Genomic DNA, 22,283 nt, shown 5'->3' with positions numbered 1-22,283 from the left:
TCACACAAGTCTTACACATGCTTTGAATCCTAGTTTAAACCCCAAATTTTCATGACAACTTGGCACTTAAATCTAGAGTAAAGAATTTGCCCAGTCTAAACAATGACTTGGTCACATGTGTTGTTGTGTATCCTTATCATTGTCTGTGAGTTTTCTGAATGCAGTGGCTCCATATGACATTTTGGAAATTAGAAGTCCAACGTCAATGAAAATCTTCAGAAGTTTATGGGTTTTGCTTACCAGTAAGCCTCTGTAAAATTGTATTATTATTCTTGTTCTTGGAACAGACAGTTAAACACTCATGTTCCTCAAAATGCTAACTAATCTTTAACATGCAATAACATTTTAGGGAATTGCACACAGATCCTTTTGAAAAAGATTTTGCTATAGATACCCACAAGTGAAATTTCCAATTAATATTTAGGAAGTAGTTTTAGTCCATAGCTCAGAAGTGAACATCCAGCCTAAAGATGAGAGCATGTCCCTGAAGGACAACTGACATGCAAGATGCATTTTGTATCATTGTCATAAAAAGGTGCTATCAGGGATTGTCTATGCCCCGAACTCAACTAGGGTTGGTGTGAGGACAGTGACATCACTCTCCACAAAAGAACAGCCAGTGTAGAGCTGGCTTTCGGGATTAATCCATATATGCAAGGTGACTTGTAGTAGTTCAGAGATTGCTTTTTGTCCCGATGGCTAGCACAACTGAAGGGAGTCACTCACTTCTCCATTATCCTGACCACCACAGAGACTATGTTGTGTTGATTTTGGCCTGGAAAGAGTCAAAGTCTAAAGCTTTTTGTTTCAGACTAAAGTCTGAAGAGCAGAAGTAAGGAAGTGAACTGGCTAAGGACCCATCATTTGTTAAAATGACAATCAGGACTGAAATCCGCATTTTTTTAAATATCCATTTCAGGGGTTGGAGATAAGAAATTTATTCTGTTGTATTTTTTTTCTAAAATGTAGTATGATTTATAATTATTCAAAAATTCCCAGAAGTCCCCCTTTCCTCATCACATTCTGCCTCCATAAAATCCTAACTTATTAATGAACACCATCACAATAATGACATCCTACCCCAAATCACAACTTCTAAAATGTCCCTATATCCAAGCCTCTATCCCTTTGATTTTGCTCGTCCCTTGGCCTGGAATACCCTACTGGACAATATCCTTTAATAATCAGCTCAGATACCACATCTAGTTTTTCAGAGCTTCTTTAGTTGATTGAGTTATTATCCTTAAAGAATGATTTATATTTTACTTCAGACAATAATTATGCTTTTTCTTTTCCTTCTCCCTAAAATGTGATATCAAGAATCTGAGAACTGTATTCTCTTTACCTTGAAAACTTCTGGTACCAATAAGCCTCCTATAAATGTGTATTTAATTTGAATCTGCCATTGCACAAAGCCATAGATTAACTAGTAAAAAGAAGTAATACCCAGATCTTCTGAGCCCCAGTTCCTGTTCTCTTCCCATTCCAGCTTGAAAGGTGACTTTGACCTCACTTTTAACCTTGAATGAGGACACGTCTCTTGTCTCTTGCTTCACACTGGATGCTCCAAGCCAGCAGTGTATGGCTGGATGTATAGTAAAGGATGAAATCATCCCTTTGCTTGTCCTGGAATCTTGGGAGGTCTCACATCCGGCAGTCCCAACTGTGAAGTCCAAACACTCCATCTGCGAGTCCATCTGGCGTTTTGAAATACATAAATGTCTTTGTCAGCCTAAACTTCTGCTGGACTAAGCACAGTTTCCACACCAAGTTGCCCCTCTAATCCCACCCATCAAGTTCTCAGAATAGTCATGGAGCAATAATTGTTTCACCCATTGCCTGTCTACATCTGAGATTTAATTATGCCCAGCTGGCAGGAACATGCAGCGAAAGATGCAAGGGCAAGGAGATCCAGGGCAGAAAGACACGAGACCCCACACTAAGGTCCAGACCCTATGACTCAAATGCCCAAACATCAGCAACTCTAATCAGTTTCCACATTCTCTTCCTCGGGGTCATGGGGCATTGACATGAATCCCTTGCAGTTTGAAATTGGAAGTTCTGCACTTTCCAGTGGGAACCGTTTCATTTGCCCAAGAGAAATGGGAGAGTCCCCCTCCTCCAGTCAGAGACCTCATCTTTGTGCTTCCTGGACTTTGCCAGCTGGCTAAAGACAGGTTTAAAAGATTTATATGAGGTCCTTAGAATTTTCTACCTGTATTGGGGCTTCTTGGCAAAACTGGAGGAAGATTTTCCACTCTCTAATACATGGCTCCTTAAAAGGACCCTGGAATATTAATTGGTATTTTGAAGAGAAAGCTTATGCTGCTAAATAAATTTGTGAAACACTAGGTTAAACCAGATTAACTATCTCTGTTGTTGCTATTTAAGCAAGGAAAGCATTTATCATCATAATATACTCTGTAATTGCCCCAGAGGACAGAATGTGTGGCTTATTTGACCATTAAAACAGTTTTTCCACCAAGGCTCTGGTGGAACTAATGGTAACTGGAATTCATTTAAAAACAAACAAAACACAGTAAAACAAACAAACAAAAAAACCCTGAAACAGACCAAAAAAAGTCTGATCTATTCCTGCTATTCTTTTCTTTTCATACCAAACTTGGATAGTCACTTCTGCCTTTTACATTTTCTTCTCTGTTTTACTGCCCTCTAGTTTCTTTATTAATTTTATTAGTTTATTTATAGAAATTACCTGCTAGTTTCTTCTTTAAAAAAAAAAAAATCTATTTTTAAGATTGCTTCCAATTGTGGTTCTGAGGAAAAAGAGCAATGGCCTTGAATTCAAACAAATACGAAGTTAAGTCTTTGCTCTGAGTTTTAACTGTGTGACCTGAAACAAATCTCCACTCTAGGGGCACCTGGGTGGCTCAATTTGTTAAGCGTCTGCCTTTGGCTCAGGTCATGATCTCAAGGTCCCGGGATCGAGTCCCGTGTTGGGCTCTCTGTGGGTTCCCTGCTTATTGGGAAGTCAGCCTCTCCTCCCCTCTCTGTTCCTCCCCCATCCCCACTGCTCCTGCTCTGTCTCCCAAAAATAAATAAATGAAATCTTTATAAATAAATAAATAAAACCCCAATTCTAGATCTGTCCCTGGGCCCTGGTGATCCACTCACTAAATTGAGATGCTGAAAGGAAGAGCCCTGATGATAAATGCGGGAAGACATCTTACAAATGGTAAAGCACTGTGAACATGTGAATTGTTGTATTCTACTGGTCTGGATCTGGAGGGCTGGTTTGGGCAAATGGAGACTGAGCCAAAAAGGCAGCATTTCCAGCTCAGGCCTTACTTCTGGCCCCTTGCCTTTCCCATTTTCACATTCGCACATCGGGGCTCAGACTGAGGGGAATGTGCCCTAGAGACTGGTGGTTTCCATTAGATTACAAGCTCTACGTTCCACGGCAGGATTTCCAGCCTCAGCACATGTTGGCCCAGACTCTGCAACCCCCCGGCCCCACTCCCCCACATTGCTATCAGTCCTCCCGGGACGGCTTCTTGCAACGTGTTGTTTTGTCTGTCCCTTGTTGCTACAGCAATCCAAAAAAGATTTGTGTTTCCAATTCTCTGAAATGGAGACATCTGCATGCAATTTTGAAAATCCTTGTCAGGGTCCTCGTTTACTGTTTTGATCAGCTCTCTCGACATGTGGGCAGAGTCTCCAGAGAAGTTCAAAGGGAAAAGACCCCTCTAGGCAAACAAGTGCTTGCCATAAGGGCAGCCTGCCTATGAATTCCTGTCTCCCGTGGAATAAAAAGGTATGAGGCGAAGCCATGAATGCTCAGAAGCTAACTCCATCCCCCACTCTCCCCACTCAGCCCATGAGGAAGAGTGGTCAGTGGAATTCAAAGGCTCAGGTTAGAACCCCCTTGAAGTTCACTTCTATGAAGCAGATTATGACTTGAATTTCCATGTAAACCCACGGAGTCCTAAAATTTTGCCGCTTACACATGCCCCATCTTGGGAGGTGGTGGCGGTGATGGTTAATATTGGACAGCAGAAATCCTGGGTTTTGCTCCTCATTCCAATTAGCTATGTGACCTAAAATGTTAGAATTTCGTCTGGGCTTCAGTTGTCTCATGTGTAAGGTGAGTTGGTTGGATGTCCACAGCCTCTTTCAAGTCTGAAATAAGTCAGGATGGACCACAAGAAAGGCTCCTACACACCTACTGACCCTGGGCAGAAATTTATCATTTTAATCTGGACCAAATTTAGTCTGGACTAATATCAATTTGTCTAATTAGTCAATCTGGACTAATCATCTAGATCTCAGAGTCAAATAGAACTAAATTCAAGCCTTAGTACAGCACTTTTGGGGCGTGTGAGCTGGGGAAATTTATGTAAGGCCTCTAGGATATTGGCAGCAACTCTAGAGAAGTCATGAGAAATAGGTAAAGTATATACATGCAAAATATAACGCATGGTGCATAGGACAAAGCAACATTTATATAATTTCCCGTTCCTCCACCTTTTGCAATCTATCAACTTTCTTCCCTCAAGCTATCCCAAATCCAAGCATAAACAGACGTTTAAAGCCCTTGATGCATATCTGTATACATAAGCTTACATGCATATTACAGCTGGAAAGTCACTCATACCCTACCCATAGTATGGCTCCTTGGTTACTTATGTTTAACACTTTTGAGAAACAAGGTCTGTTTGTTTTTAAATGCAATTTAAAATACATTTTTTTTGTTTCCCCCTGGGGGACCTTATAAAATATATTCAGTTCTTTCTTGAGTACCTGAGTACTCCAAAACCTATTTTCTTCTTGGATCTTCAGAAACATCACTTATGTTATTTTAATTACTTTTAATATGTTGTGTGTGAATGCTCTCCTCAGTCCTCCATGGAATATTCCACCTGAATGAGCTCTGGGAGATGTGCTTTCATACCCTTCCACTTTATATACGTGAAGCTGTGAGGGCTGTTAGGCCTTTCATTGCTGTCAAATATTTTTCCTTCAGCAGCTCTTCCCTCTGTTTCTAACATGATGCCTCTCCTTTGTGACAGACCAAATTGGTGCAACTTTTGTCAAAATAGCGGTGCATGGACTGTGACACCTGGAAAGTTTGGGGGCTTTAGTCTAGTTTATAAATACCATGTGTTTGAATGGCTGTGAAGCCTTTTGTTTCTTTCCTCCTTAGCTGCATTCCAGGTTGGTGAGATTATTAGAGAGCTGAGTCTTAGGTGGGTTCATTTTCACCATAATTATGACGCAAAGCCCATGACTTTTAAGGGCTACTGCATTTCCCATTGCTGTTGTGACAAATGACCATGAAGTAGGCAGCTTAAAACAACACACCTGTATTATCCTATAGTTTCAGAGCTCAGAAGTTTAGAATAGGTCTCAATGGGTTAAATCAATATGTCAGGAGGACTGGGTTCCTTTAGGAGAATCTAGAGAAGAATCTGCTACTTTGCCTTTCTCAGCTTCTGGAAGGTACTGCCCTCCTTGGCTCAAGTCCTCTTCCTCTGTATTCAAAGCCAAAAGCATGCACATTCAAACCTCTCTCACTTTCTGTTCCTCACTTCAACTTTGTCTTCACATTTGCTTCTCTGACTCTACAACTCCTGCCTCCTTCTAATAATGGCCCTTGTGATATTTTTTGTTTATTTTTAATATTTTTATTTATTTATTCATGAGAGACATAGAGTGAGCGAGAGGCAGAGACACAGGCAGAGCGAGAAGCAGGCTCCATGCAAGGAGCCCAATGCGTGACTCGATCCTGGGACTCCAGAGTCACACCCTGGGCTGAAGGCAGACACTAAACCGCTGAGTCACCCAGGGATCCCTGGCCCTTGTGATTATATTGGGCCTGCCAGCATAATCCAGAATAACCTTCCCATTTGGATCCTTAACTTAATCACATCTGCAAAGTCCTTTTTGCCATGTAGGATACTATATTCATAGATTTCAAGGATTAGGACATGGACATCTTTAGGCAGACTTTATTCTTTCCACCGCAGGTGCCAAAATCAGATTGCCCTAAGTGATCTCCCTTCCCATGTGCCCACCCCACCAACTTAGCAACCCGGGACTGGCCTTTGGGATACTTATCTAACTAAGCTAGTGTTTCCACTGGGCCCACCAAGAAGACATTCTACTGCCTCTCCAGCCATAACAGTGTGGGTACCTGACCACTTTGGCTCAAGGTCCTAAATTTGAATCTACTCCTTCAAGTTCTTGCAAGAAATCAAGCAGGCTTTCCCATTGATATCCAATCCAGGCTGTCTATATATGACATCTGCATCTGGAAAAATACCAAATGGCAGCAAAGACAGAGGGGTAAACCTAGCTCTGTGCTCCCCAGAGTGGGTAGATAAAATATTACTTTTTCTCAAACTAGAAAAAATGGGCAAACACCCCAGAATTGGAGACTTTTTTTTTCTACTGGTGACTGATCCAGTAAGACACATTTAAAAGGGAGAATAATACAGTAACTAATGTTTACTAGCATCTTAGTTTTTGCCAGATACTATGCTAGGTGTGGATGTATATTATCCCTTTACTTTTCTCAACTACTTTATGAAGCTTGTACTATTATTAATCCCCTTTATATGTAGTAAAACAAGGGCTTAAATGGGAAATTGAGCAAGTTCAGACAATTAGCAAGATTTAATTTCTAAGATCCTCCATTGTTTCCCCATTTTTCAGAAGATTGCCTACAGCAGGCTTCCATCCATATACTTCTTCTTTCTGCTCACTCTTTAGGTGATGGCACCTGGTCTAATTGCTTTAAAAACTATTTATATACTAAATATTCTCAAACTTAAGTCTCTAGCCTACATCTTTCCAAGGAACTCCAGACTCATGTCCAACCACCTATTACTTTGATGTCAAGGTCCATTAGACATCCCTAACTTAGGACCAAAACCAAATTCCATTTCCTATCATCCCCAATAGGCTCTTCACCCCCAGTGGTTTTCATCTGGGAAAATGTCACCATCATCCAGTGTACTTTTTAAGCCCCTACATAATATGCATCAGCAAATTCTATCCTCTACTTTTATAAGAAGGTAAGAGGCTAAGCACTTCTCACCATCTGAATCTAAAATGAGATGTCCAACAAACATACAATGCAAACTACATATATGATTTTAAATTTTCCAGTAGCCACATTTAATAAGTAAAAAGAAACAATTAAATAGCATATTTTAATGACATACTTAGCACAATTACTAACATCTGTTTGAACAATTATTTGAGCAAAATATCATCTCAACATGTGATCAATACAAAATAAATATTAGTGAGGGATTATACATTGTTTATTTCCCACTGAGCCTTTGAGTCTGACGTATACTTTACACTTACAGCACATGGCAGTTTGAATGAGCCCTGTTCCAAGTGCTCAGTGACCATATTTGGCCAGTGGCTTCTGTGTTGAACGGTGCAGATCCAAGATCCTAATCCCCCCAGAATTCCACCACAGCCTCCTAACAGTCTTTGGTGCTTCTGCTCTAATTCCCCTGAGTCTATGATTCACACAGCAGCTTAAGTGATCCTTTTAAAATGTAAATCACATCATGCCACTCTTTTGCATAAAATATCTTCAAGGCTTCCCATTACCAATACTGCCCATTACCAATAAAGTAAAAATCCACAGTCTGTCCTCCTGGGTCCCTGGCCGCCTCCTTTTTTTATTTTTTTATTTTTTTATTTTTTTATTCATGATAGGCACACAATGAGAGAGAGAGAGGCAGAGACACAGGCAGAGGGAGAAGCAGGCTCCATGCACCGGGAGCCTGACGTGGGACTCGATCCCGGATCTCCAGGATCGCGCCCTGGGCCAAAGGCAGGCGCCAAACCGCTGCGCCACCCAGGGATCCCCCTGGCCACCTCCTTAACAGCTTTCGCACCCTATTCTTTCTCACTCTGCTCTAGTTTACTGGCTTTAGGGGACACAGCTAAGGCTCCATTCATATCCCCTTGAGTCTCTCTGTTGGTGCTCTATGCTCATCCTCCAGCTTCTGGGAGTCATATCCTCTAAAGAATGAGCCCAGAGACCTTCTTTAAAGGGCTGCCTTTGTGCACCTAGGACTAGCCCTCTTGCCTTTCCTGACAGAGGCCAAGGGAGTTGACTTCCTCCCTAGATCCTTAGTGTATAATCTCCAGGGAAGACCAAGCTAAGGCCAGGACTTTGCCTAAATTCTCACTTTCCTCCCCTACCTTCCTTACTCCCCTATAGGCTCCTCCTGAGAACACTTCCTTAATGAATCATTTATAAGGGAATCTGGGCAGCCCAACCTAAGCTGCTGGCTGTAGACCCTTTACCACTTCAGGGCTGCCTTTGTACTTGCTATTCCTCAGCCTGCAACTCTCCTCTCCCAGAGCGAAACAGGGCCTGCTGTTCTCACTTTATCTGAGTCTCTGCTCAAACATCAGTGCCTCCAGAGAACCCTTCTCTGATGCACTTGTTTCTCCCTATCTCTTTCCCTGCCTCACTTTCCACTTAGCATTTCTCACCATCTGTCATATATAAGTGGGTTTTGTTGTTGTTGTTGCTTTTGCCCATTTCTTTCACTAGAATATAAACTTCATGAGGAACAACTTTGTTTCATTTGCATACCAGCCCCAATACTCAGAGGTGTGTATGCTCTCATGAATGATGATAAATATGTGTTGAGTTAATAGATGAATGCATGAGTGAATGAACTGGTGGAGACAGGACCAAACTGGACAGTATAATTCCAGATTTCACACCTCATGTGTTTAAAAAGCCTAATCTTTTTTGAGACATAAAGAGTGTCTCAAACTATTGGTGTGCACATACATTCCTCAAAAAACATTGAGCATCATTCATTCTATATGCCAACTGTGGTGCCCTCACCTGCCTCTGTACTAAGGGAAATGGCCCTAGTTCTTAGGACAACAAGAGCAGAAGCATACATTACTCTACTGAAACACTAACAACTCTTAGGAATCTTAGCTTCTTACTTTCCAAGCCCAATTTTGGCTCTAACCAGTAGTGCAAATATTAACCAATGTCAGTCGGAATACATGAAAACTCAGGTGAAATAAATGAAGTAAATGCAAAATGCTCAGCACAGTTCCTGGCACATAAGACGCTCTTTATTCCCAGTAGCTATGATTATCATGGCAATTATTTGCACCCTGACATTTTACTGAAAACCTGAATCGGTAACTCTGTTACATCAATGTGAAAGAATGAGGTCTGGTAACGAACAGAAGGGAGACTTGATGTGGAGGGGGGAAGCTGATAAAATATGCAGTGCCACGTTTCTAGGACTTTGCGTGCTGAGCATTGACCACTGGAACCTGTGCAGCAGAGGCGAGAAGTAACAACGAAGGGGAACATATGATTTCCCTGGAGGAAAAGAATTATCATCTCTGTGGCTTTAGTAACAAGGCTGCTCAGTAAACTTTGCTGGTAGTTTGCAGCCTGTCTGAAAAGACTAGCACATTCTTCCAGTGCCCCAGCCAATATTGCTTTTGGAATAGAGATTATTGGCAGATGTGAAAAGACGACTGAAATAGCTTAGAAATGAGCTTTCTCTGCACGAATCACCCCAACCTTTTCCTGTTTCAGTACATCAGTGTAGGGAGCATGCACTCTGTCTTTAAATGTCAATGAGCTTGGGAGTCATTTGATTCACCAAGGAACTGCAATCAAATGATAAAAAGATCACATTAAGATCATTCATATTAATATTGAAACTGCAAGCAACACAGCAAAATGCCACGACATTCCTGGGCAATGAGTATCAAACATGTTCCTGCTCTACCAAGAAACTGTGTTCTTGGGAGTGAGTTCCATTGTACACACTTTCCTTCAGTACCCTGGATGTCACAGTCCTCAGGGTGTGGTGCCAGGAACTGGGACTGGTGAAATGGGCAGCTTGAGGGTCATGTTTATTATCTTGTGTTGTCCTTTCAAATGACCACAAGCGCAAACAAGTTTTAGTGGCTTATAACAACATAAATTAATTTTCTTACTCTTCTGGCTGTTGGAATCTTGCAGGGCTAAAATCTATGTGTCATCAGGGCTGTATCCCTTCTGCAGACTCTAGAGGAGAATCTGTTTCCTTGCCTAATCCATCTTCTGGAGGCTATACTCATTTCTTTGCCCTGGCCCCTTCCCCATCACCAAGGTCAGCAGCATCTTCAGATGTCTCTCTCTCCCCCACTGCCTCCCTCTCTCTCTGCCTCTGTCATCACACCTCCCCTAACTCTGACACTCTCTTTCATAGCATATTCACGGTTCCCAGGAAATAGAATGTGGACATCTCTATATAGGGGACCATCCTGTCTATCATACTCTCCACTATAACACCTCCCTTATTTATTCTGTATTTTCTTCTCCTTCTTCTGCACACTGTGAACTCCCATGCAGTACAAAGGAGTTGCCCATGCACCATGTTAAGATATATGACTAAATTTTAACTTGTCTTCCACCTACACTAGGCTGTGTCCCTAAAGATGATCCCAGGACTCATGCTGAGCCTTATTAGCTTGAGAAAATGCAAGGCTGCCAAACTGTAAAATATACATTGTACCAACCCACCATCAGACCATTTTCAGCAATTCTATACTTACCCCACTTTCATTTTCCATTTATACATATGCCACTTGTCCATTTTTGGCTCCCCTTTTCACTTCTCCATAGTTCTTTTTCCTACTTGTCCTCCTTTTGGAAAAAAAAAAAAACATAACAAAACAAAACTCAGTTACCTTTTTCTTAGTTAGAGTTGGGCTCAGTCTATACTGGAAACTCTCTCCTCTACTACAGTAGCTTCGATAAAATCTGTCTTTCCACCTTAAATGGGTGTCCAGCTCTATTTTCTCCTTTGGGACTTCTATCACAGCAAATATCAGAAAAGGATCTGATATAAGCATATCACCTCTGTATAATTTAGAATCTGTATTTTCTCATGGAAACTTGGGTCTGAGTTTTTGAGCTACTGAAAATCTAGCAAGCTAATCCTTTTCATACAATCAGCAAGGGAGAAGATGTTTTCTGGGGGGATGCTCCTAGAACTATACCACATGACTGATGTGCCAGGAAGGGGAATGGTGTGCATTAGGGTCTATGGGATATTATCAGAGAAGCTTTGTGGAAGAGATGGGTTTGAGTCAACACTAGAAAAATTATCCAAATCTCCTGGTGGAGGAGTGAGAACAAAGAAGGGATGGAACAATGGAAAGCAGGAGAGGTCTTCACACTGCATCTTCACATTTAATATCTGCAGTTCTCCTCAGGTATTAAAACCCAAGAGAACCAGGAAGCTCACAATAACATCCTCTATGAGGATATCTGAAAAAGTCCTCTTTTTTTTTTTTTTTTTTTTCCAATTCCCATTTTCTTTGTTGGTCAGTCACTTTTGGAATCTACCTTTCCTTATTCTCTATTGTTTGGTTGCTCATTCTCTCTTTATTAGCTCATCTTTGTAAAGCTACAAGAAACAAAATTGCTTATACTCTCCACTGAGATACGATGTCTAGTAGTGCTGTCACCATTCAGAGGGACAGTAGTGCTATGTTCCAGTTACCTGTGCTCTCTTTCTCCAGTGTGAGTGATCCATATCTCCGGATCCCAATTACCTGAAGTTAAAGGCCCAATGCAGCTTTGTTTCTACTGTTAGTAATACTTGCTACACCTGGAATTCCACAGATAGGAGGGATGGTGGACTCTTGGACTGACTTCTTCTAGATGTATATTTTTGTCAAAATATTCCTTCAATGGTCATAAATAGAATGGAATGACAAATGTTACAAATGCAGGCATGACTCTTCCCTTGATGACTAATCTGCTTCAGTTAGGACTTTATATGGGATCAAGGCTTACTAACAAGCCAAGCCCATGGGTAGCATGGAATCAACCATCAAATGAAGCCTTTACAATCTCAGTTTTATAATTTGGATTCCAACAGAGACCCCATTTATGCATTGTTACCTTCTTAAAAAGCTGTAGTCACTTCTCTCAAAATCATCTCATATCTGGATAACTGATAGCTAGTTATCCACAAAGAAATGGGTATTTTAAAAATTTAAAACACATTAATAAAGAACAAAATCTGTACATAAAAAAGAAAAGGATAGTATTTATTTCTTTCTAGTGTTCATAGTCTGTAAGGGAATCATGATAAAATAAATATAGTACTATTTAAAAAAAAAAGCACATGAGAAAATGGGAATAAAAACCACCTCGGTAATTAAGGAAGATATAATATAAAACGTTAGAGTTAAAGCAATTCTTTGTGGTGAAATGGTATGAGTTTGCTAGGTATGGAATTTTGAGGGGAAGGGCATTATAAGCAAAGAGAATAGAATTATAAAAACTCAGAAGAATAAAAGAGTATGACATATTGATGAAATGCCAGTAGTTCAGTGCTTTGGGCTTTGGGTGCAAAGAGGTTCTTGGTGAGAAGTAAAATTGACAAAGGAGAACAGGGCAGATTATAAGAATCTCTGCATGCTGTATAGGTGGATAAGCTACTTAGAGATTCTTCACTGGGCCACCGTGCTGCTTGCTCCTGGGCACAAGGGATGGTTGTACCTGGATTTATAACTGAAATAATGGCCTCATGAAGTAGCATGAAGGATAATGAAGAACATAGTGCAACGCAACAGTGAAGCCAAACGATTGAATTCCAGGCCTGTAAAATAGCCCCAGCAAGAGTCTAGCCACTCGAAGTATTCATAGTGAAGAGGAGCTGAATATTCAAAAAAAGAAAAACAAATTTAGAAAGTATAATAGACTGGACATAGAGACCAACTGGTGGTGAGGAATGAGAGAATGAGTAAAATTTTCTGTTTGAGTTACTGGGAAGCATGATGTTCTCCACTGGAAGACAGGCAATAGCAGTAAGTTTTCTCCAAAAACGTATTCCACCACTGACCCACAGAGTTGGATGGAAGCAGCTCTTATAATCAGACATACCCCATGGTCATTGGAAGGCTGTGACTACGTAGGAAGCAGGCGCCTCTTCGATGCCTATAGTGCTTAAATGGATGGAAATGTTCAAACAGATTATCTGGAAAATATTTCATTATTAGAAGTGACCTAAGTATGAAAGTGTCTATTGGGAACCAGTCCCAATCCCCAAACTCCTTGAAAACTTTTCCTCTTAAGAGGAAAGTGAAATAAGCAATACAGACTTCTCCCCTACAGGGTCAGGAATTTTGCAAGAAGAAATGCTGGGAATAGCTACTTCATCTAAGAAAGTGAATCCTAACAAGGATGACCGTGGGCCATGAATCATTGCTTCTAAAACTGAAGCAAAATTGGAATGGAATCTGGCTGGAGCACAAACTTCCTGATAATGTGAATTCCCCTGATTGGTGACTTTAGGGCAGACAATGAGAAGTAAAGAGCCTGGCCAATTGAGTGATGCAATTTTTCTGACCCTTACAGTGTATGTGAGTTCATGTCAAAGTGAAAAATAACCAAGCCCCAGGACAAGGTCAAAGCTTAAAGATGACCTTCTCTAAATCTTATTTTGTGAAAGAGAAAGTTGGAATCTAGGAGATATTAAGAGGTTTGCCAAAGATCAAATAGTAATTTGGAGGTAGAATCCATTTGACACCCGATGGATAAGTTATGAAGGCTCTGAATTATATAACTGGATGCCTATAAATGAGTGGCACTCATTTTTTATTTGCTCTATACAAGGGTGTGTTCCAAATGTAAGACATCCCAAGTACCAATGATAAGTTCAGGTCAGTTCTAGAATACTAAAATATTCATGAACAGATAGGGTATAGTAAAATTTTCATTACTTACATCTATTTTTATTATTTAAAATAGTACTGCTTATCAGTTCCTCAACCTATCTCTCTACAACAAAAAATGTGAACCCTTCAAAGAAGCTACAGTACCCTTGGAACCCACAAAATTACCACCACCACTACCACCATCACCATCATCATTATCATCATGCTTTCTACATGGCAGGAGTGGCACTAAACATTTTATACCCACCATCACACCCACTCCTCATAATCATCCCGTGAAGCTTGTATGATTATTATTCCCATTCTATAGAAGAGAAAAGTTAAGCTTAGAAAGAGGTAATATGTCCAATATCACATAGCTGGTACATAGCACAGCCTGGCCTGCATTAAAGGCTGTAAGAGAAAGGGCTTTGAGGTCATATCCACCAAACCTCTGCATACTTTTCAGCCACAGGACATTAATCCAGATCCTGCTTGGATGGGAGTTCATTGACACTAGAAACAATTTATCTTCATTTAGATATCCATAACTGTTCTTCTTATAATGAAGCTGAACTCAGGATCTTTGCAACATTTAATCATTTGTCTTGCTCATATTCTCTTGAGACCTGCCGAAGAGTTCAAACGTGTCATCCATCTGAAAGTTGTTCAGATGTGTGAACAGACTGTCTTTTCTCTCCAATATTTACTTTCTTTCAGTTATCTTTCATGTGTCCTAATTCCTGGATCTCTTATTATTTTTATGATTCTCTCTCAGTCATCAGGAATTCCAGTGGTCCTATATAGAGCTGAGTTAACAGCATGACTCTGAAAGAGTCAGTTTAGAAAAGGAGAGATATTGAGGTTAAATCCTGACATTGTTTTTTGCTTGTGTAAGTTCCTTATCCTACTGAACCTCAGTCCTCACCCATTAAATTGAGATAATGATACCTTAGCCATTGTTTAATAGAGACAAAATAAAATAATGTATATAAAGAATATCATAGTGCCTAAAACTTCTCTAAGCAAATAAAGTCTAATAAAAAGACTATCATATTGTGCCTGGAGATAGGTAATAATTGTTCAAAATGACAGTTTAAAACTATTGATAAAGGACTTCACTTCCAGGAAGGTAGACTAGACCCAATTTTCTCCTAATAAATACAACTAAAAAACTCTAGGCGTTATACACGAGACACACATAAGATTTTGAAAATTGAAGATAAGAAGGCAGACAAGCCAGGGACTTCAAGACTCAAGGGAGGGATAGGATAATGGATACCCTGGGTTTTCTCTCTGTCTCATATATACATAACTGGAAGATGAAAAAGCCAGCAACCTGGAAATGCCAAAGGACATAGACCAAAAAAAAAAAAAAAAATTTCCCCAACATAAGCTACTTCTCTTAGTAAAGGGACCAGGAAAGGGACAATCAAGGCACAAATATTTTATTTATTTATTTATTTATTTATTTATTTATTTGTTTGTTTGTTTGTTTGTTTTGAGGAACACAGCTGCATCCGGGCAGCGGACAGCCAGCGCCCTGCAGCCCTGCTCTGTGCACCGGCATAAAGATTTTAAACAATAACCAATCTACTACAGCCAAACACCACAGAAGAGCTGTGGCACATCCACACCCATGCCAACAAATGCCACGCAAGGAGCAGCCTGGATTTCTGTCCTCATAGCATTGTAACAAAACTCCCCAACATGCAAAACTGGGGTGATATCAGAGAAGGTATTTCATCCCCACCAGCCAATGAAAAGCCATCCTACATATGTCACTTGGGACCATACAGGAGGTCTGAATTTCTACTCCAACCCACCATTCCTCTCCCCACCAGATAGTGCCAGAGCAAGCCTAGTGGGGAGGCAGGACGTTCATCACCCAGCATAGTGAAGGCACCCCACACCGAAGTTACCATGGAAATGGCATAGGGAACCAGATTCATGCCTCGCAGTAATGATGAGCCTCCAGTCTTGGTTGTAAACAGAGACCAAGTGGGGAACCTGGACTTTTACCTCCATTTGGCAGTAACAAAATGGTGCTCTCCCTCTCTGCCCAGAACAGTATCAGAGAAGGCCAGGTCTTATTTATTTATTTTTTAAAAGATTTTATATATTTATTTATTTATGAGAGATACAGACACGGGGGGAGAGAGAGAGAGAGAGAGAGGCAGAGACACAGGCAGAAGGAGAAGCAGGCTCCATGCAAGGAGCCAGGTATGGAACTTGATCCCGGGACTCCAGGACCATGCCCTGGGCGGAAGGCAGATGCTCAACCACTGAGCCACCCAGGCATCCCGCCAGTTCTTATCTAAAGAGTAGGTTTAATAGTGCCTGGTTGGGTTAGTTGATTAAGTGTCTGACTTTTTATTTCATCTCAGGTCGTGATCTCAGGATCATGAGATTGAGCCCTGCATTGGAGAGCTTGCTTGAGATTGTCTCTCTCCCTCTGCCCCTCCCCCTGCTTGCATATACACTCTCTCTCTTTTTAAATTAATAAAATCTTTTTAAAAACTCCTTTAAAATCAATCAATCAATAGTAGATTTAAATAAGACCCAAAGTTTTACAATGTAATCTCCAGATTTCAAACTAAAATCCTTGTCATACCAAGAATGAAGACGATGTCAACTTGAATGACAAATGACAGTCAGTAGATGCCAAAACTGAGGAGACAGAGATTTAAACATTATCTGCCAACGATTTTAACTCAGCCCTAATAGGAATATTGTAATGGGAAATTACAAATATTCTTTAAGTGAATGATAAAACAGAAAGACTTAGCCAAGGAATAGAATAAATAAAGAAGCAAATGATGATCTTAGAACTGAAAAATGGGAAACTCAGAGGTAGGCTCAAAATGGAGAAGGCAAAGGAAAGAATCAGTGAGTGGGGGGCAGAATGTTAGAAATTTCCTAGTCTAAACAACAATCTAAAAAAAGAAAGAAGGAAGAAAGGAGGAAGGAAAGAAAGGAGGGATGGAGGGGGGCAACACAGGGAGGAAGGGAAATGTGAACCAAGCCTCAGGGACTGATGGCAGACACTGAAAAGAAAAATAGGCAAATCCATAATGATAGCTGAAGAGTCAACGCTTGTTTCTCAACAAATGATTGGTCAAATAGAAAATCAGGAAGCATATAGAAGAACTCACATCATCAAACAAAAATATCTAATCAGCATTTAAAGAATATTCCAACCAACAAAAGCAGAATAGACATTATTTTCAAGTGTCCAAGAAGCATATACCAAGATAGACCCTCTCTTGGGACAAAAAACAAACCCCAACAAATTTAAAATGATTGAAATCATTTAGTTTTCTCATACTACAATGGACTCAAACTAGAAATAAAAAGCAGAAAGACATTAGGAAAATCTGAACACCTGGAAAATGAATGATACACATCTAAAGATTTCATGGGTCAGTATCTTGTAGTGATATTGTCCTATAGTTTTATAAGACATCATTGAGAGAAACTATTATTATTATCTCTATTATTTCCTGCAATGTCATGTTACAACTACAATTATATCAATATAAAACATTTAATTAAAATTTATTGATAAGAATAAAGTGTATCATAATTCCTTGAAAATTTATAATCAATCTGTGACATATGTTCAATGTTAATATGAACAGTTGTTTCCCACTGTGATCTGGAGAGTATTAAAAGAAGGAATTTATCATCATATGCATTTAGAAAATGCTGGCTTAAGGGGTGCCTGGGTGGGTCAGTTGATTAAGCGTCTGATACTTGATTTCTGCTCAAGACATGATCTAAGGGGCCTGGTATCAAGCCCCCGTGTCAAGCTCCCTGCTCAATGGGGAATCAACTTGAGGATTCTCTTCCTTTACCTTTGCCCCTCCCCCCACTAAGCTTACTCACTCTCTCTCACTAAAATAAATAAATAAATCTTAAACAGAAAGGAAAATGCTGGCTTAGGTATATTTCTCTTTTTTAAGAATTTTCAGAACCTTTATTATAGCATTCTATCTTGCGATCTTTCAAAGGATTGGTAGAATGAACATCATTCTTCCTCATTTTGAGATCATTAACACTTAGCTCCTCTTCCCCTTCTCCCAAAAACACATGTTCCACACATCAGAAAAGCATTTGATACTGGTGATCCATGGAATTCGCTTAAGAAAATGCCAGTGTCTACAGAATATGCTATTTGTTACTCTGACTTAATAACAGAAGGAAATTTCAAGCAAAAGCAGTAACTAATCAGAAAGCACAAAAGCATAAAATAGTATAAATTTTTGGAGTGACGACTAAAGACATGGGAATGTGTGGAGAGCTTACAGGAGGCATATCAGCAGGGGTGTCAATTTGTCAATTGGCCAGATCATAAAGGGACTTGAATGCCAAGCAAGGGAATTTTTACTTTGTCCTGGAAGCCATAGAGTCTCTGCCTAGAGCCCCAGGGCCATCCTTTTATTCTACAAACAAGGACACTGTGACACAATTGCCTGCACGGTCCATTTAGCTGTAGCTGTCTAGATTTGACTCTATGAATTCTAAAATTCTGAGTAGAATTTATAGACGATGACATTAGCCTTTGACTTCAGTGATTACGGATTGTATATATATAGAGAGAGAGATAGATAAGCTTTGATTCAAAACATTTCTGCATATATTCACAATATCCTGTATAACCAGTAACTGCAAAGCCATTCTTTCTCAAATCCCCTTATTTAGCTGCTGGGGCCACAACTCCAGAATAACAGAAATGAGATAAAAATCTAGTTTTCCGTCCCCCACTTCAAGCATCTGCATTCTTTATCCTGTTTTCTGAAGGGGTCTTTCAGCCTGCATTCAAATGTAACCCTGCAAGAATAGGATCTTGCACCTGAACTTTTGTGAAAAGGAGCAATCCTGGGATTAATTAAAATCCTACACACTGATTAAAAGCATCTCTAGCACTTCAAGCTCAGTTATAAAAGCTTTTCATCTTGCAAACTCAGAAATATTCTGTAAACAGCTCCTACTTCCAACCTGTATTTTGAGAACAAAAGAGCAGATCCATCAGGAGGGAGGAAGGATGGGGGCTGGCAGTGGGGCTTGTTTTTCTGTGGCTTCGGTATTAAATAATCTGGTTTGAATTGTTATAAAGTACAAAAACAAATGGCATTCAGTCGTGGATCTTAACAATATCAGTTTGAAAAAATGTTGTTTTCCCTTATAACTCAATGGAGCATCATGCTTGGCAGCTGGGCCCCATTACCGGGGTCCCCCACAAGGGAAATGTCAAGTCAGGCGTTATTTACAATCCCAAGTTTATTTTCTCACTAAAGCCTCTCGTGGTTCTGTCCACATTTCAAGTGACAGGCATTCCATCCATAGTCACTTACACTCTGTCCCGTCATGTATGAACTTTCAAATCTTAACATCTTTAATACCAGAGACTATGAGAAGTCTTCTCAAACAAAATTGTACTTAGAGTCCTGAAGATTTCTGTTAATGTATTTCCTGGCAAGGAACAATGTGCATGGGCTAATATTCATTTACCCAGTGTTATTATAAACGCTCAAAACACAAATAGGAATGATTGCAAATGGGTTCCTGCCATACGACTGGCGCCAGATGATCTTAAGACAAGCCAGAAAGGACACAGAGACATTACATGCCATGGCATTCCCATGTCTGCACACAAGATCATCGGAACATACTAAGTCTGGAAATGTTTATCGTTCTGTTTCTATCCAAGTTTTACCTCTTTGGACAATGAGATTGATTGATCAGCTTCTAATAGAAGAACCTAGCCTCTGATACAAAAGCTGTGTGTTTATGAGAAGGTGAGAATCAGTTTTCCTTGAACGCCACTTCTTTCTCTAAGCTATTTTTAGTTCCACATAGCCTGGATAGAGTGGAGAGAACATGACTATATAACCAGAAGTGCCCAGTTCAAGTCCTTACCGTTAGCAGTGGTTCTCTCTGGGCAGGTTACTGTAACTTCTTTAAGTCATTTCCTTAGTTGTAAATGAAGATAAAGATGTTGATTTTGGTGAATTGTGAAAAATGTGAGACTATATTTGTAAAACTGGCTTTACAGAGGATGCTCAATAAATATTCAGCCTTTTTCCTCCATCCAAATTACTTTGAATGAAACTCTCACAAAACCTTTTTGTCTGTAATTTTCCTTGTGTTCCTGTTATTTTATATTCATTATTTAGGCAGTACTCCATGAGCTTCTTGAAGACAGGTGGTTCATTGGTAAATGATGCAGTAGATACAAAGCTGTGTTCTTCCCTCCCCAACCACAACGATCTCATATAGTAGGGGACTCAACACAGTTTGAGTAAGTAATGGAAGGAACTGGAACCATTCTTCCATCATCTCTGTTCTGTGGCTTGAGTTCTAAGATTCCTGGAGTTAGGGGCAGTATCCTATTCATCTTTGTACCCACTATGCCTAGCGCAATGGTCTGCATAGCCTTGGTGATCAATAAATAGGTTGCCTTGAATAAAACTGACTTGATATTTCTTAATTCTCTTCCCCAACCTCTGATTCTGTGCTGGACATATAGGAAGTACTCAGTGGAGCTTAGGAAATCATTGTATTTAATACACTGAAGGAAACTCCCCAGGAAACCACAAATCTTATCATCCAAGTAGCATGCCATTTGAGTTACATAGACACACCACATTTATTTCTCCTGTCTTCAAATACCCAGTTTGTGTTGCTTTAATCTTATAGATTGGAAGACAGAGAGGCCAAAAAACACACAGTCACAAGTGAGACCTTCATATGGGGGACTATGCTCTTCACGATTGCTCTCCCTACTGCCTCCCCTCCCATTGCAGCTCACTCACCTGCCCCATGTTCCAGCCATGCTGCTCTCTCCTGCATCTGTGATCCTGGAGAGCAATTTCAGTGGGCTGCAGTCCCTTGTGCTCTGCTAGGCCATCTTAATCCTCCTGCAAAACATGACATGAGTTGCACTTCTGTGAAATAGTCCCCCAAATTGCTAAACAAAGTCAGACAGGCTCTCCTCTGTCCATCCGTCATGCCTCTAACATCACACGTTAAGGCACTTGCCCTGTTGCTTCAGTATGATTGTGAAGTACTTGAGAATTTTAATTCTAGAGCACCATAGAGTTCTTTAATTCTGTGCACCTGGCACATAAAAGATGGCTGGTAAGAATTTTCTGGATTCAATGATAAATTAAGGAAGTAGCCAGGAAGAGGAGGAAAGAGAAACTGGCCCAGTAAGGAAAAGAACATGTAAATAAGGGATGTATTTTAAAACTTATTTCCCAGATGCCTCATTTGATATATTGTTTCCTTACTGATTTGAAATAATGAAATAAATATATACTGTTTACCAATAGATAAACTCCTTGATTTAGGGAGAACAAAAATCTTTTCAACTTACTAACAAATTTCACATTTTGAAATTTAAAGCTCATTTTCCAGAAAAGCTTTCTAGCCTGCCTGTGAATAGTTTAATCATGGCAAAGTGGAAACCAGAAAGCTAGAAAAAAGAAAAAGAAAAAGCACCCTTATGTCTGTAGTTTATTTTTATTTCTGTACATGTTTCAAGAAAATTTCAAAACCACCCAAAGAGAACTCAAATCTCAGTTCTCAGTCCACATTTTCTGGTTGTAATTTCCAAGTTTCTAGTTCTAGTAATTTGTTAATGATCTGGAGATAATAGACACACATGTACACACACACTCATGATCTCCCATGAGTCATCCCTAGCTCAGAGCACAGTAGCCATGGGGATAACACTTTTTTCCTGTCTTTGACATTTCAGTTCTTGACTTTTGAAAACTGACTGCAATTGGATTAACTTTATTTTCCACTACTTCATGAGAAAAACATGTCTCTCCTGAGTTTAAATGAGTCTAATTGCGCTGACGATTGTGTTAATTCGGGGAATTCTCAGATTGTTGGCGGCGGGGTGGTGGGGGGGAGGGGTGGGGGAACAGCAGTGTCCTACCTTAGATGATAAGAAGAGGCAATCAGTGCCAGAGGCAGTGCATATTCACAAGTGAATTAAGATACTTTTGGGAGGCATCTGGGTGGCTCATTCAGTTAGGTGTCCGACTCTTGATTTCTGCTCAGGTCATGACCTCAGGGTCATGAAATTGAGCCCCACATTGGACTTCATGCTGAACATGGAGCCTGCTTAAGATTCTTTCTCTTCCTCTACCTCTGCCCCTCCCCTTGCTCATGCTCTCTCTCTCAAATAAATAAATAAATCTTAAAAAAAAAAATACATTAGGATAGAAAGAGCTGAATTGAAGATTTTAGAAATGTTGCAGACAGCATTTTTCGGTGGAAAAATGAGAGGCAGTCATTTCAGTTGGGCACTGTATCCTTAGAGCCTAAAATCCCACATATAGTAATTGCTCAAAAAAACATTTTTTTTTTTGGAAAAAATAAGTGGATGTATGATACTGCCTCACTAGGCAAAGGTTAGTTAATATATGTGAATGGCAGGAGCTTCAAGAAAAACAAATCTTTGCACAGAGATGGAAGCTATCCTTTTATTTTTCCACCAAAAAGTGCTTTTGAAGAGTACAAAAGATGAACTGTAGCTCTTCTTCCATAACATGAAACAACCCTAGAATCAT

At 40.0% G+C, this 22,283-nt stretch overlaps 1 long non-coding RNA gene across 7 annotated transcripts in view; it reads right to left on the bottom strand.

Annotated features, from left to right (window-relative positions):
• LOC144322728 (uncharacterized) overlaps positions 1-20,739 on the bottom strand; it is a 31,095-nt gene extending 10,356 nt beyond the window's left edge. Inside the window, exons 1-6 of one of the 7 annotated variants that reach the window (XR_013388365.1) lie at positions 19,618-19,994; positions 14,158-14,523; positions 12,539-12,695; positions 11,532-11,716; positions 10,579-10,669; positions 1,447-1,697 (exon numbers count right to left, since the gene is read on the bottom strand). This is a non-coding gene — a long non-coding RNA (uncharacterized LOC144322728). Of the gene's footprint in view, positions 1-1,446; positions 1,698-7,311; positions 9,646-10,578; positions 10,670-11,531; positions 11,717-12,538; positions 12,696-14,157; positions 14,524-19,617; positions 19,995-20,513 lie in introns of those variants that run through there. The other 6 variants (XR_013388364.1, XR_013388366.1, XR_013388367.1 and 3 more) reach the window with 6 other exon arrangements.
• Positions 20,740-22,283: the final 1,544 nt, after the last annotated feature.

Source organism: Canis aureus, chromosome 10 (assembly GCF_053574225.1).
Source record: "Canis aureus isolate CA01 chromosome 10, VMU_Caureus_v.1.0, whole genome shotgun sequence".
NCBI lineage: Eukaryota > Metazoa > Chordata > Mammalia > Carnivora > Canidae > Canis > Canis aureus.
The sequence above is the reverse complement of the archived record's forward strand: the minus strand, read 5'-3'. Positions and strand labels throughout refer to the sequence as shown.